Source organism: Schistocerca piceifrons, chromosome 5 (assembly GCF_021461385.2).
Source record: "Schistocerca piceifrons isolate TAMUIC-IGC-003096 chromosome 5, iqSchPice1.1, whole genome shotgun sequence".
Lineage (NCBI taxonomy): Eukaryota > Metazoa > Arthropoda > Insecta > Orthoptera > Acrididae > Schistocerca > Schistocerca piceifrons.
Genome location: NC_060142.1, coordinates 290336213 through 290353253, shown reverse-complemented (window position 1 = coordinate 290353253; position 17041 = coordinate 290336213). Strand labels below are relative to the sequence as shown.

Sequence of the window (17041 nt, the reverse complement as noted above, 5' to 3'; positions counted from 1 at the left end):
TTTATTCTTTTCGTCTTAGCGATCCAAACTATGCACCGACAATGTCATTTGCTTAGAAACCCCTCGTCTCTTAGAAATGTGTTTTTTGACTGTTTCACTAAAAGTATATTGTCTTTTCTCAGAGGATGCACTCAGATGACAAAGCTCACGGGATGCCTCCTAATATCGTGTCGGACCTCCTTTTGCTCGGTGTAGCGCAGGTACTCGTCGCGGCACGGACTTAACGAATCTTTGGAAGCCCCCTGCAGGAATGAGCCGCGCGGGGTAACCGCGCGGTCTAGGGAGTATTGTCACGGTCCGCGCGCCTCCCCCCGTCGGTGATTCGAGTCCTCCCTCGGGCATGGGTGTGTGTGTGTGTGTGTGTGTGTGTGTGTGTGTGTGTTGTCCATAGCGTAAGTTAGATTAAGTAGTGCGTTAGCTTAAGGACAGATGACCTAAGCAGTTTGGTCCCATAAGACCTTACCACAAATTTTTAAATTTACAGAAATTAATCATACTGTCTCTACAGCCGTCCAAAATTGCGAAACTGTTGCCGGTGCAAGATTTTGTACACGAACTGACCTCTCCACTATGTCCCACAAATTTTCGATGAAATTCATGTCGGGCAGTCAGGGTGGTCAAATTGTCCAGAATGTTCTTCAAACTATCCGCACACAATTGTGGCCCGGTGACATGATTCATTCTCGTCCATAGAAATTCCATCGTCGTGGGAGAACATGAAGTCCACGAATGGCTGCTGATAGTCTCCAAGTAGCCGAACATCCGGATGACCCAATCCATTTCACAGTCCACACCGTTTCGAAGCCACCACCAGCGTGTACAGTGTGTTGTTGACAACTTGGGACCATGCCTTCGTGGAGTCTGCGCCACACTCGAATCCTACCAAAAGCTCTTACTAACTGAGATCTAGACTCATCTGACAAGGTCACGGTTTTCCAGTCGTCTGCGGTCCAGCCGACTGGTCACGAGCAGAGGAGAGGTGCTGCAGAAAATGTCGTGCTGTTAGCAAAGGCACTTGCCTCGTTCGTCTGCTGTCATAGGTCATTAACGCCGAATTTCGTTGCACTGTCCTAACGGATACGTCCGTCGTACGTACCACATTGATTTCTGAGGTTATTTCACGCAGAGTTTTTTTGTCTGTTAGCACTGACAGCTCTACGCAAAGGCCACTGCTCTCAGTCGTTAAGTGAAGGCCGTCGGCCCCTGCGCTGTCCAAGGTGTGAAGTAATACCTGAAATTTGATATTCTCGGCACACTTTTAACACTGGATCTCCGAATACCATTTCCGAAATGTAATGTCCCATGCATCTACTTCCATCTGCCATACAGCATTCAAAGTTTGTTGATTCCTGTCGTGCGGCCATAATCACGTCAGAAACCTTTTCACACGAATCACTTCAGTGAAAATGGCAGCTCCGCCATTTCACTGCCGTTTTATACCCTGTGAACGCGATACCACCTCCATCTGCATATGGACATATCGCTATCTCATGACTCTTGTTACCTTACTGTATTACTAAACGGCTAAAATAGTCACCCATAGCAGCAGGAGGTTGCCTATCTGATGGTTTCCAGATGCATCGAAAGTTACATCCAGTATTTGAGAATGAGGTCACTTATCGACTTCCAACAATTTTTACACGTAATTCCAATCATTTTTCTAAACTTTTCTCTTCGATTAATGGAAGGAAAACATTTATCACTTACTACATTTTCACTGTTCCTGCAGTAAAACTTCAGCACAGGCATAACGTCTTAGTTTAGTATTTCTTTACTACTGACTGTATTCACAAAATGTTTCGCAGACAGTTTCCACATATACTAGTGAATGTACTTTCAGAATTACATCATTCTAGAAGACATAGTTCACATGATCTGGCTTCATAAACATTAAGATGCGCGAAAAACTAGCTTTTCTTGAAACTGAGCGCAAATTACCCTGACTGTTACTCATCCAGTGTTTGATAATGAGAGCGTTTAGCGATATATTTAACACATTAACTTATCTGCCACCTTCAGAATTTGAAAGAGAGTATTCCAGTCAACATTGTGAAAAGCTTTCTCTAAGTCTACAAATGCTATAAACGTAGGTTTGCCTCTCCTTAAGACATCAAAGGACATGGAAGAGCAGTTGAACGGAATGGACAGTGTCTTGAAAGGAGGGTATAAGATGAACATCAACAAAAGCAAAACGAGGATAATGGAATGTACTCGAATTAAGTCTGGTGATGCTGAGGGAATTAGATTAGGAAATGAGACACTTAAAGTAGTAAAGGAGTATTGCTATTTGGGGAGCAAAATAACTGATGATGGTCGAAGTAGAGAGGATATAAAATGTAGACTGGCAATGGCAAGGAAAGCGTTTCTGAAGAAGAGAAATTTGTTAACATCGAGTATAGATTTAACTGTCAGGAAGTAGTTTCTGAAAGTATTTGTATGGAGTGTAGCCATGTATGTAAGTGAAACGCGGACGATAAATAGTTTAGACAAGAAGAGAATAGAAGCTTTCGAAATGTGGTGCTACAGAAGAATGCTGAAGATTAGATGGGTAGATCACATAACTAATGAGTAGGTATTGAATAGAATTGGAGAGAAGAGAAATTTGTGACAACTTGACTAGAAGAAGGAATCGCTTGGTAGGGCATATTCTGAGGCATCAAGGGATCACAAATTTAGTATTGGAGGGCATCGTGGAGGATCAAAATTGTAGAGGAAGACCAAGATATGAATACACTAAACAGATTCAGAAGGATGTAGGTTTCAGTAGGTACTGGGAGATGAAGCTTGCACAGGATACAGTAGCATGGAGGGCTGCATCAAACCAGTCTCAGGACTGAAGACCACAACAACAATAACAACTTATCTGTAAAGTAATCAGACGTCTGAAGCGGTTTTATGCATGAGAGTTCGATTCTTTGAACAGTCGTGGGTGGTCGGTTACTGGTGTTTAAATAGACCACCAAAAACTGGAAGGCAACCAGTTTGGAAATTTACATTATTATCTGTCAGTCAGTAGTTTATAACACATGTTCATTTTTGTAACATGCGTTACGTACAATGTTAAAGCTGTAATACCTAACATTTTACTGCTGAGCATGTGGTGTACAAAATTTTTAAACTTTAAATATTCAAACTAGTTGCACCATAATAACCTTTTAGCAGCTGTTGATGGTATAGTCAAAGACGTCTTATCGTAGCTGAGGAGCATACCTCGAAGACGATTTTGTTAAGTGCATAGGAGCGAAAGCATTTGTTTACGATACAGACGAGTTGATGACAAGACGTCACTCTGTCCTACATAAGGAGGACAATGATCTGTTATCCGATGAGAGAGGAATTCCTGAAACGCACCCCCATTTCAGTATTTGTGAAGTCCAAAACGTTCACGAACTCTGCTTCATAAAATGACTGTGTCCCGTGCAAATAGGGTTAATTTTCTGCGACTTCGTTGTCAGGCAATTAATCGCTCATAACCGTCATGTTTTGTCTGCTTGCTTTTCGTGTCATGCCCGTATGAGAGGTTGAAAACGGCGTCAGAACAGTTGCAGGAACACTGTAGTCTGATTAAACTCTAACAGCTTCTAGATTACATCGGGAAGTTAGAATTAAGCACTGCCACGACAAACGACAAGAAAGAACTTATTTTTTATAGTACAAAACCTTCAGTACTTACAGCATTTAATGCATACACGCGCATTTATCTATTCGCCGTAACACTCTCGACTTTCCGTTAAGTCTGCCAATGTTGTGTTTTGATCGGTTTCGTCTTGTCCGATAATGCACGCGCACGGCGGAGCAGTCACGAAACTTCCCCTCTACACGTGCGCGGCCGGCGTAAAAATGGCACCATGTTGCTAGATTCGGACAGCAGATAAGCGAAAGGTCGGCTCCTACTTGGAAAGCGAACTGTCGCGTCGGCCGGACAACACGGCAATAATTGAAACCCATCTCTGGAAACAGGTGCCCAATCTCCAGAGCAGTGCGCGTGCGCTACGGCGAATTTGTTGGTGTCGATAAGATGATTGTGCGATAGGTCGCCCCTGATGTTTCCCTGAAAGCGAAGGCGGGCGTCACGCGGAAACAATTCAGAGGCTCGGCACATTTTTTTATATCCGCTCTTTATTGCCGATGGAGAGTGCTCATCCCCAGAGGGCAGCGAAACACGTGCAGGCGTGGATAATCGGACTCGCACCAGCGCAAATTGTATATTAAAAATGTACGCGTGTTCCAGTTGATTGTAACTGCTGCCGGACACGACAGCACGTTCATTCTAGAACACAATGTGGCATTCTCGCCCATTACTGTGGTTCCGGCTTGCGGCTGAAAATCGTAATGGATACTACGCACGGAAGCAGACATCGCGATTTCCATAGTGTAGACTACACGAGAGGTAGTCATAAAATATTAATTATTACTTCAGCAACAAAAAGGAACGTAATTACACTACTGCTCATTATTTTCAGTAAACTTAATAACTGACAACTAATTCCCTGTAGATACTATATAATGGCTACGATTGAGTAACCAAAGAAATAGTATAACATTGTTACACATGTAAGGACTATGTGTTTGTTTTCATGTACATGCAATATTATCCAGCAAACTATTGTGTATATAAAAATTTCTTACTTGAAATGGTATTGTCAATAAAATGCTTCTCGGCTGTTGACTGCATTATCAATACATAAAACTGTCCGACATTTCGACAAATATTGCAAGTGATCGAAACGTCGGACAATTTTATATATTGTCGATACGGTCAATAGCCCAGAAAAAATTTATTGACAGTGACAACGGCCGCGGAAACCTACGATTATAATGAACTGGTACTTTTACGTGAGTGACGCTTGAATGCCCACTCCATACTGCCCAGTTGTTCCCCGTAGTCTTCTGATGTCTGCCGAGTACTTCAAACAGTGATATGCTTACTGCACTTCTGTTACTTACTGACAGTTGACAGCAATATTACGGCTCCGAGAGTGGATATACCTATAAACAAATGTACTGCATTTGTAGCACTCAAGCAGACTGGTATATCTGTGCCCCAAATTGCAAAATACTGTGGAGTGTCTATACGGGGAGTGCAAGACACCTTTCACAGCCAGAAGACAACAGACAGCAATAAAGACCTACCACAACCAGGACGACCTCGTAAAACAACTACACTACTGGCCATTAAAATTGCTACACCACGAAGATGACTTGCTACAGACGCGAAGTTTAACCGACAGGAAGAAAATGCTGTGATATGCAAAATATTAGCTTTTCAGAGCATTCACACAAGGATGGTGCCGGTGGCGACACCTACAACGTGCTGACACGACGAAAGTTTCCAACCGATTTCTCATACACAAACAGCAGTTGACCGGCGTTGCCTGGTGAAACATTATGATGTCTCGTGTAAGGAGGAGAAATGCGTACCATCACGTTTCCGACATTGATAAAGGTCGGATTGTAGCCTATCGCGATTGCGGTTTATCGTATCGCGACATTGCTGCTCGCGTTGGTCGAGTTCCAATGACTGTTACTAGAATATGGAATCGCTGCGTTCAGCAGGGTAATACGGACCGCCGTGACGGATCCCAACGGCCTCGTATCACTAGCTGTCGAGATGACAGGCATCTTATCCGTATGGCTGTAACGGATCGTGCAGCCACGTCTCGATCCCTGAGACAACAGATGGGGACGTTTGCAAGACAACAACCATCTGCACGAACAGTCCGACGACGTTTGCAGCAGCATGGACTATCAGCTCGGAGACTATGGCCGCGGTTAGCCTTGACGCTACATCACAGAAAGGAGCGCTTGCGATGGTGTACTCAATGAGGAACCTGGTGCACGAATGGCAAAACGTCATTTTTCGGATGAATCCAGGTTCTGTTTACAGCATCATGACGGTCGCATCCGTGTTTGGCGACATCGCGGTGAACGCACATTGGATGCGTGTATTCGTCGTCGCCGTACTGGCGTATCACCCGGTGTGATGGTATGGGGTGCCATTGGTTACACGTCTCAGTCACCTCTTGTTCGCATTGGCGGCACATTGAACAGTGGACGTTACATTTCAGATATGTTACGACCTGTGGCTCTACCCTACATTCGACCCCTGCGAAACCCTACCTTTTAGCAGGATAATGCACGACCGCATGTTGCAGGTCCTGTACGGGCTTTCTGGATACAGAAAGTGTTCGACTGCTGCCCTGGCCAGTACATTCTTCAGATCTCTCACCAATTGAAAACGTCAGGTCAATGGTGGCCGAGCAAGTGGCTCGTCACAATACGCCAGTCACTACTCTTGATGAACTGTGGTATCGCGTTGTAGCTGCATGGGCAGCTGTACCTGTACACGCCATCCAAGCTCTGTTTGACTCAATACTCTGGCGTATCACGGCCGTTGTTACTGCCAGAGGTGGTTGTTATGGGTACTGATTTCTCAGGGTCTATGCACCCAAATTGCGTCCTAATGTAATCACATGTCCGTTCTAGTATAATATATTTGTTCAATGAATACCCGTTTATCATCTACATTTCTTCTTGGTGTAGCAATTTTAATGGCCAGTAGTATATTTTATCTGACGGGCAGGGTGAGCAGCATTCTACTGCAGTTTGTTTTTGATGCTCTGGTGTAAGGAAGCGTTTAGTCGTTGAGTGGCTGAAAGAGAGTATAAGATGACTCAGACAATTTTTTTAGTTAGTATGATGAATGTCTAGTTGCTGTAAATGGGGGAAAAATGTAAGCTGATGCAGACTAGTAGGAAAAGCAATCCTATAATGCTAGAATACAGCATTAGTAGCTTACTGCTTGACACAGTCACGTCGCTGAAGTATGCAGGCCTAACGTTGCAAAGCCGTATGAAGTGGAACAATCGTTAAGGACGGTAGTATGGACGGTAAATGGTCGACTTCGGTTTATTGGTAGAATTTCAGGAAAGTGTGGTTTAATCGTATTTGGAAGTCGTAGGATACTCTTAGCAGTGTCAGTTGTGTTTTTAGTTCGAGCGGCGCGGTCTATTGCCCGACGAATTTGTAGCAGTTCTGAAGCGAATGCAGTGAAGTATTTCCTTCAGTGTAAAAATCGAGTTGAACTCACGAGGACTTAAGACAGGGGAGTGCAGTAGGTGGTATAGCACTTAGCAGACCCATCAGTCAAACACATCAGTAACAGATTGCACTATACGTGCATTGTACTGCAAATTATAGTCAGGTCCTGCAGAAAGTGTGACCACTTCTGTCTCTAAACTGGTCGTAGGTTGTGTTCCAAAAATGAACGGCATAGAGACAGAAGTGATGACACTTTCTGCAGGATCTGACTGCAGAACGATTCTACTGCCGCCAACGCACATGTCGCGTAAGGACCATGAAGATAAGATACTAGATATTAGAGCTCGTACGAAGGCATATAGATAGTAGTTTTTCCCTCGCTCTGTTTGCGAGTGGAACTAGAAGGGACATGACTAGTAGTGGTACAAGGTATCCTCCACCATGCACCGTACGATGGCTTGCGGAGAATGTATGTTGTTGTACATCTATATGTAGAAGACTATGTGCGAAAATGCGCTTATCCCAGCAAGATCCGTATAGTCTGCACATATGTACATGTCTTTGTGAGGGTGTCACTTCGTCCAAGTGTTCCAGCCCCCGCTGGATCTGCGCCTGTTGCATAACCTCGAGATTAAAGTTGTTAGAAAATGTCGAGAGCCGGCCGCTGTGGGCGAGCGGTTCTAGGCGCTTCAGTTCGGAACCGCGCTGCTGCTACGGTTGCAGTTTCGAATCCTGCCTCGGGCATGGATGTTGTGCTGTCCTTAGGTTAGTTAGGATTAGGTAGTTCTAAGTCTATGGGACTGACGACCTCAGATGTTAAGTCCCATAGTGCTCAGAGCCATTTGAAAATGTCGAGAAAGCGACTTCTGCTTGGCCTCTTTGCATCCATCTTCTACTTTGTTCCTTTAACGTGATCGGTTTAACTGTTTAAAACACACTTTGACATTTAGTGAAGCAATGTTGAGGCGACAGCATTCGTGTCACTTTCGCTGAGACGGGCTCTCGCTGTAATTCAGGTAACACGTAGTGACCGCGGCCTCTCGTAGCGCGATAAGGCCGTTGGAGCGGCGGACAGGTGTTTGCTGGGAAGCGTCGGCCGACATCTGATAGCCGACACGTAGGCAGGGCCGTGCCGAGCCCAGCGTCCCGTCAAACTTGCGCGTGGCACGCAACGCCGGTACGTGGTACACCAGCTCTCTGCCGCCGTCATGCAGGCACCGACGGCTTACACACAGGACAGCCCACTATACTCAACAGCGAAGGCTATTTTTCATTCAAAAATGTTCAAATGTGTGTGAAATCTTATGGGACTTAACTGCTAAGGTCATCAGTCCCTAACCTTACACACTATTTAACCTAATCCTAAGGACAAACACACACACCCATGCCTGAGGGAGGACTCGAACCTCCGCCGGGACCAGCCGCACAGTCCATGTCGGCAGCGCCTGCGACCGCTCGGCTAATCCCGCGCGGTGCTACTTTTTGTGCTTGTCACAAGCTTTGTCAACTATTGTATTACTTATTTATTTAGCGACATGTTTCGAGGTGCCATTTAGCCTGGAGATGAGGTGTTACCTCGAAACATGTCGCTAAATAAATAAGTAATACAATAGCTGTCAAAGTTTGTGACTGGTGGCGCTAATTAAAAAACAAAAAAAAACCTTTACCTATTTTCGTGCTGTTCTGCACCTCACGACTCACGAGGAGGTCAGTGTTTGGGAGACACGCCAGACGTACTAATTTTCTGAACTCGGGGAAAGCAGATTTCTTGAACTCCGTCTTTGTTAACGTATTACTTTGAGTAATGAGAACTATCGTGAAATTTGAAGCAGCCTCCTCGGAAATTGACAACGGAAGCATTATGCAGGGTATTACCATGATGATGACACACTGATATTCTCAACCACGTAGCCGTCTCCAGTAACAGACAGTTCAAAAATGATTAAAATGGCTCTGAGCACTATGGGACCTAACATCTGAGGTCATCAGTCCCCTAGAACTTTTAACTACTGAAACCTAACTAACCGAAGGACATCACACACATCCATGCCCGAGGCAGGATTCGAACCTGCGACCGTAGCGATCGCGCGGATCCAGACTGAAGCGCCTAGAACCGGCTAACAGACAGTTAACGTGTCGATAATCATAATTACAATAGACCTACCTATATTTATGTATGTATGTATGTATTTGTATTCGTTATTTGTAAGTGTGCATGTGAATGTGTCGCCTTGCTCATACCAATCTGTCTTTAAGAGGAAAGCTCAATTTCGGAAATATATTCGTTCAAATCTCTTCTGTATTAAATTTAATCTGTTCAAAGAAGAGAGGTGCTTTAAGTTAATATTGGTCAATAAGGTGTTGAGGTAACTTTGTGGGCTAAGGTGCTAAGTATTTCTGCCAATACGTTGAATTATTTATCAAATATACTGAAGCGCCAAAAAAACTGGTATAGGCAAGTGTATTCAAATACAGAGAGAGATGTAAACAGGCAGAATACGGCGCTGCGATCGGAAACGCCCTTGTAAGACAACAAGTGCCTGGCGCAGTTGATAGATCGGTTACTGCTGCTACAATGGCAGGTTATCAAGATTTATGTACGTTTGAACGTGGTGCTTTAGTCTGCGACACAGTATGTTCGATGTAGCGATGAAGTGGGGACTTCCCGTACGACCATCACAGGTGTACCGTGAATATCAGGCATCCGGTAAAACAACAACCCTACACTATTGCTGCGGATGGAAAAAGATCCTGCAAGAACGGGACCAACGACGACTGAAGGGAATCGTTCAACGTGACAGAAGGGCAAACCTTCCGCAAATTGCTGCAGATTTCAATGGGAGGCTATCAACAAGTGTCAGCGTGAGAACCATTCAACGAAACATCATCGATATGCGTGTTCGGAGTCGAAGGCCCACTCGTGTACCGGTAACTGCACGACACAAAGCTTTATGCCTCGCCGGGGCCTGTCAACACCGACAGTGGACTGTTGATGGCTGGAAACATGTTGCCTGGTCGGACGAGTCTCGCTTCAAATTGTATCGAGCGGATGGACGTGTACGGGTATGGAGACAACCTCAAGAATCCATGGACCCTTCATGTCAAGAAGGTGGAGGCTCTGTAATGGTGTCAGGGGTGTGCAGTTGGAGTGATAGGGAACCCCTGATACTTCTAGATACGACTATGACATGTGACACGTACGTAAGCATCCTGTCTGATCACCCGCGTCCATACACGTCTATTGTACATTCCGACTGACTTGGGCAGTTACAGCAGGACATGCGACACCCCACGCGTCCAGAATAGCTTCAGAGCGGCTCCGGGAACACTTCTCTTGATCAGGAACACCCTTTTAGGCAGTACTAGACTGCTTTTTATGTCCTCCTTGGTCCGTCCGTCATGAGTTATTTTGCTGTGTAGAGATTGGTTGGTTGGTTTTTGGGGAAGGAGACCAGACAGCGTGGTCATCGGTCTCATCGGATTAGGGAAGGGTGGGGAAGGAAGTCGGCGGTGCCCTTTCAGAGGAACCATCCCGGCATTTGCCTGGACTGATTTAGGGAAATCACGGAAAACCTAAATCAGGATGGCCGGACGCGGGATTGGACCGTCGTCGTTCCGAATGCGAGGCTGGGTAGAGAGCAGAATTCCTTAACTTCATCTACTTCATGATCACGAAACCTGATCTCTCGCTGTTCTCGTTTTTACTGCTTCTCATTACTTTCATTTTTCTTCGATTTACTCTCATTCCATATGCCGTACTGATTAAAGTGTTCATTCCATTCAGCAGACCCTGTAGTTCTTCTCTTTCACTCAGGATAGCAATGTCATCAGCAGTTCTTACCACTGATATTGTTGTACCTTGAATTTTAATTCCACTCTTGGATCTTTCTTTTATTTCCATCGTTGCTTCTTCGATGTATAGATTGAACAGTTTTGTGGCGGTGTTCGTAGCGACAAACAATTCGCTGTAGAAACGGCTTACGAAGTCACCGCCACACTTTTAATAGCGGGCCGACCGGTCCGCTGGAACAGTGAACAGAAAGATGAAAACCCAAACACTCTGATTAAATAAAAGTCGGTAATTAACTTTATTGATGAAGATACAGAAACACAATAGTGAACTCCGTGTCTACAAAGATCTGTCTAGTTCGAGTCGGAGCGGCTAGGTCAGCGTCGGCTGACGACAAACAACAACTCTGCTGCGATGAACACACAACTGACTAGCAAGTACACAATTCGGTGGCGAGTATACAACTGAGCGGCGAATACGGAACTGTCCTAGCGCTCGCGACTCCAGCGCTTAAGAAGCCAGAAGCCAGCGGTGGCGCGCGCAGACTTGCGGCGATTTCCTGTCTCGCTGGCGCTGCTTACGCGGACGGCGTCCGGACTTTGATGCTGCCAACCTTTTGGCAGCGGGCTCGGGTGGCATTACTGGCTAGGATATAACAAACAGTAGTGTCGAAAGACTGCATCTCTGTCTGCCACCTTTTTAATCCTTGCACTTAGTTCTTTGTTCTTGTACGTATTGTACACTACCCGTCTTATCTTGCAACTTACCCCTATTTTTCTCAGAATTTCGAACATCTTGCACCATTTTACATTGTCGAACGCTTTTTCCAGATCGACAAGTGCTACGAACGTGTCTTTGGGTTAGCTATCTGAATTCCACTCCGCTCAACATTGTGTGCACTGCTGTAATTTTCGCACCATGCTATCTGCTTATCCATCTTTAAGATTTTGCTTGCACATCCCGCCACCTTCTTCAGCTCTTTCACTCATATCTCCTTCTCATCGTCAACAAATTTAATGACGTTAACAGCAAGCCGTCGCGACAGGCTGCATTAATTTTGTACTCGCCCGTCATCTAGCTGATCCTCAATTTTCTTTTCCATTCTTCTATATATTATTCGTGTCAGGAACTTGGATGCATGAGCTATTAAGCTGATTGTGCGATACTTCTCGCACTTGTCAGCTCTTGCCATCTTCAGCATTGTGTGAGTGATGTTTTTCCAAAATTCAGATGGTGTGTCGCCAGACTCGTACATTCTACACACCAGCGTGAATAGTCGTTTTGTTTACAAGAACAATGCCCATACGACAGTTTGCATGGTTGGAAGGGAGTTGGGGGGGGGGGGGGGGGTAAGACACGTTCATATGGAGTGTTTTTAGTATTTTGGAGATGACGTCTGAGTGGCCATAAAAAGTTCCTGGTCCGACTCTGTTAACAACCTACGTGACACCAACTGTAAAATCATTTTATTGAAGGAAATACACCTAAATACGTCAAATTTTTTCTTTCCCATACAATTATGTGAACTTCTGTCGACACCACTCATTTTTCAGCTTTTTCCAGAGCTGTGACGTCCTCTCCTGTGTATCTTCCTACCTTCCTCCGTCCCCTTAATTTTTTTGTACTGTCCGACGACGCTACAGTCGGAAGCGCTGTCGGAGATGCGTATCGAGCGTGTGGAGTGAAACACATGTGCCGCTATCGGAGCATCGCTTGTACGGCCCCAGGTGACGGCACTGTGTCCACACACGACACATGGCGGGGCGCACGTGTCCGCCCGCGCCCAACACGCAGCACTCAACTTTACGACCCCTTCCGGTTTTAGCCTATCTGGCATTACCACTTTTGTCTTCCCCGCGGGGCACCTCTGTTAACATCTCCGTTCCTAATTCTCCGCACGTGAGAAACATATCACGATGGTTGCTGTGCTGGCGCTGTGGGCGTATGCACTGTGTACTTGCCACACTCTTTACTAAACGAGGTCGGAAGAATGAAAAAACTGAGTTCCTACGAATGCACTGTACCTTACTTTTCTATGTTCCACTTAATTAAAAAGGGTTATTTTTATTATTATTATTATTATTGAGAGGTGGCATGAGCCCCCTCTCATATTTCTATCTTACGCTGAGTAATTCGATTTGGGGAAGTACAGCCGAGTACGGTCATTACAAGGCTAGTATTGAGAACTCCGAAGATATGAATATTTTCCTCTCTAATTGCATGTGGTGAAAAGTTGCTATTGCTTCACACGCGCACTTCCCACGCAGCGTCTCTCTTCACCCGGGTGGTCAGGTGACAGGTAAGTTCTTCTGATCTTGAAAGGGTTATGCCGACGGGTGTGAGGGAGTCGAGTGGATGCTTTCCAGACGCCGACATTGTCATAAGAGCGGGGGCAACACGCCCACAGAGGCCTGAAGGAGCGGCTCGGGCTAGAGATTCCGTTACTCAGCAGAAACACTTTCTGACGGGCTACCAGCGAGGCATGGTAATTACTTGTGTTCCCCAGGCAGTCTTGGCGGGCAAATTCCCGCGTTTTCTGCAAAATCATAACTGTGATTGGCTTTCTCAGGGGACAACTCCGTGACGTAGCAAAATCGGCGTAGAAATTGGCGCCAAGTATCTCCATTGGTGGAATAGTAGTGCTTCGGAAATAGAGTGGAATTTTCCGCCGGTTTTCGAGTTGGTGATTGGCACGTTTTAACCATGGCCACTGTCGTTGGGGTGGGAATGTTCTGTGTTCGGCTTGTACGGGTGCTTTTGGGTGAGTCGAGTCTCGCCTTTCGGTCGGAGTAGGTTACAAGACTGAGCTCTCGCTGCTCTGGACAGCCTGCCTTCCGTTGGCTGTCTGATATACTTTCATTTAATTTTAACTGTTTGAAGTTTCGACTTCAACGTAACTTTCCGTGTAAAGTTGGCAATTGAGCGTTCTGCGTACAAGCGGCCTAAGTTGTTTGCCTTGAGTAGTTTTGGCTAAAGTTGACTGTATCGGAGTTACTGTGTGACTTCGTTTGTTAAAATAAATCACTGTACCGTCAGTGATTGTGTGGCGAGCCTTGTTCGTCTCCCTCAGAGGTGCATTTGTGTTGTTAGGATGTCTTTAGTCTGGAACAACCAGACCAGGATAATTTGTTTTCGGCTATGCTCGCGACATCATCATCACCACGACGGGACGTCGAAGCAAGCAGCCATCGCCTCCGGTATACCAGATCGTGTCCTTGCAGTTAAAAGACAGCTTGGTAATGTATGTCCACAACACCGGCAGATTATGGAATTATGCTACGTGATAATCAGAGCTCAGCAGAGCGCGCCTGTTCCTCTTTTCCAACGTGATTCTGTCTTGGGTGTTCTGCCGGCCGCTGTTGGCCGTGCGGTTCTAGGCGCTGCAGTCCGGAACCGCGGGACTGCTATGGTCGCAGGGTCGAATCCTGCCTCGGGCATGGACGTGTTAGGTTAGGTTTAAGTGGTTCTGAGTTCTAGGGGACTGATGACCTAAGATGTTAAGTCCCATAGTGCTCAGAGCCATTTGAACCATTTTTTTGTCTCGGGTGTTCATTGTCTGAGTTCTCACTACTGTAGCAGCAATTAAGATTTGAGTTACAAGGGATTGGCTCCACGTACCACTTGGTCATAAATGTCACAAGCTAGTTTATGGACAACTTCACCTTCACAGCATTTATTTGAGTATCCAATTTGACGTATTGTAAATGTTTCATGTGTTTCGTTTATTATTTTGAGTTCAGTCATAATAAATCAAATTGTTATTTTGGACAGAACTTTCATTCTGTTAATCGGTAGAGCAACCCTTTCATTTCTCACTACGTTAATGAAACTTTCCTTTATCTAATTAATTTCTATCAAATTAAATTATTGAAGGTGCCAAACTCTTTTCTACTCCACTTGCAGAGTCGATTACAGTCAGTTCGCGTTTCTTCTTAATCCATGTGCAACCGCAAAAGCCGGAGTTAGAAAAGGGGGGGGGGGGGGCTTAGAGCATCATTTCCATATGAAGATTCTAGAAGAATTTAGTGTTAAATACACTGATAGCCCCGGCACCTCGCATTATTATTTTATTATTATTTTACACCTGATGCGTACGATGACAGGAAAATCAGAAGCCATTTCTTCAGTCTAAAGTGAATCTATGGGATTCGAACACGGAACCTTGCGTTATCCGCACATTGCTGTTACCAGCTAAGTTATGGCATGATTCCGGACTCGCTCCCGTACCTTTGACCAAGTTGCCTGGTTTGCTCACTCGATAAGAGCTCTGTTTGCAAAGGGAAATGTTCCGAATACAAGCTCCAGCTTCATTGAAGCTGTGAGGGAGTGCCAGAATAGCTGGTAAGGTGCCTACTCTTTTAGAAATTGGAACTTCCAAGCCCTGATGTAGTGAAACTATACCTTGTTACAAAAATTCGTGAACCAGCAGTCAGTGTAACGCTGACTTTGATAAGGAAAAATAAATTTGAAAGTATACTCCACACATACATGAAGTTGCGCAACTAATGAATGGCAAGCATAGTAGGTCTAATTAAACATTAACGAATCTGAAAATCACTCGTATGATCCTACCTAACACACATAATTGTGATCAACTTTTAGCCGACCAGTGTGTAACGTTTAGGGGGCCAGCTTTCTGTAATCACAACGCTTAAACAGGAAAATGACCAGCCACTGGCAATACTTCTCCAAGTTATTTGCATCAGTTCAGTAGGCGTGGACTATTAGGTAAAGATGATCACATGGACGGAATACTGCCTTCACCTTACTTTTGTGGAACATGAACTGTATAGAATCTGCTCTAGCAATAATTAACTCAGCCACTGACCTTAAGACTTACCTTCTCAAATGAAAAACTTCCTTGCAGAAGACAGGGTATTTATTATTATAAACAGTGAAAACAATCTGAGAACTGAGTCACCTCACCATATTTACCATGGAAATGGAAATGAGCGTTTGGCGTCATTGGCCGGGAGGCCCTTTGCGGGACAGGTCCAGCCGCCTTGGTGCAGGCGTTATTACATTCGACGCTACATTGGGCGACCTGCGCATCGGATGTGGATGAAATGATGATGAAAACAACACAACACCCAGTCCCTGAGCGGAGAAAATCTCCGACCCAGCCGGGAATCGAACCGGGGCCCATGGGACAGTAATCCGTCACGCTGACCACTCATCTATGGGGGCAGACACCATATTTAGCATGGGCCACAGTTAGGTACGCAAAGATGTTACGTAACAACATGCGAATACAGAATGCCGGCGGCAGACAAAGCACGCATCAAAACATAGGACACGATCCACTTGGCATTCTAGATACACCTGCAACGTATCCCAATAACCACAAACACACAAATGTGTTTTCACGACTTCAGGAAATGCATAGAACGACAAAATTGATTGAAAGGAAGAATGACAAAACTGAATATATAATGCTTCGAACTGAGTGAGCAGAACACGATCCCGTCATCAGCTTCAAGCTTGCTGCAAGCACAAAGACTCGGAAATTTTGAAAAATTATTTGCCAGAGAATCAGCTCACCTTCACAATTCATAGCAAGTTTAATACGCAAAATTATTGGGAACTAGCCGTTGGATACATACATCACACGAATGAATTGACTGGAAAACCTTTCCTATGAGCAACCACTTGGAATAAATGAAACATTCACACCGATAGCTGCAAACATGCAGTGCCGCATCTGACCTATGACCGTCCATAACAAGTGTGCCGCAACAAGTGCGTTTCAAAGCCATCCACAAGCATGCTCGTTCAACGGCCAGTGTAATGACTGATTGAAAGCGCCCAGAAATTTCAAAGGTGACCATGCTTCTCCAGAAAAATATGACAGAGAGAAATCTCATATAATCTACATTGTATGTACTGATTCTGGTTGCAGAGCATCTTTGTAACGCAACAGTTAAGATCAGTTCGCGATTTACTGAAAGCAAATTACTGAGAAATTTTAACTGCTCTTTTAACACGCAACTATCAACTTCAATCTCTCCTCCCAGTGTCGCTACATTTTACTGTCTCTGTTCAGGAAAAAGAGTCGTTAATGCTTCTCAGTGTGTGGGACCACAAAAAAAAAAAAAAAAAAAAAAAAAAAAAGACAAGCTAAACCTTTGGCACTGCTGTCGCTCTTGATTACCCTTCGCCGAGGCCAAAGCCTTACCGCTTTAGTAACACCGGTTCCACCAGATCACCGAA

General features: G+C 45.0%; 1 protein-coding gene across 1 annotated transcript in view; it reads left to right on the top strand.

Moving 5' to 3' along the window:
- The window catches only part of LOC124798950 (paired box pox-neuro protein-like), a 142058-nt gene that overhangs the window by 43903 nt on the left and 81114 nt on the right, over positions 1–17041 (top strand). The window lies entirely within an intron of this gene.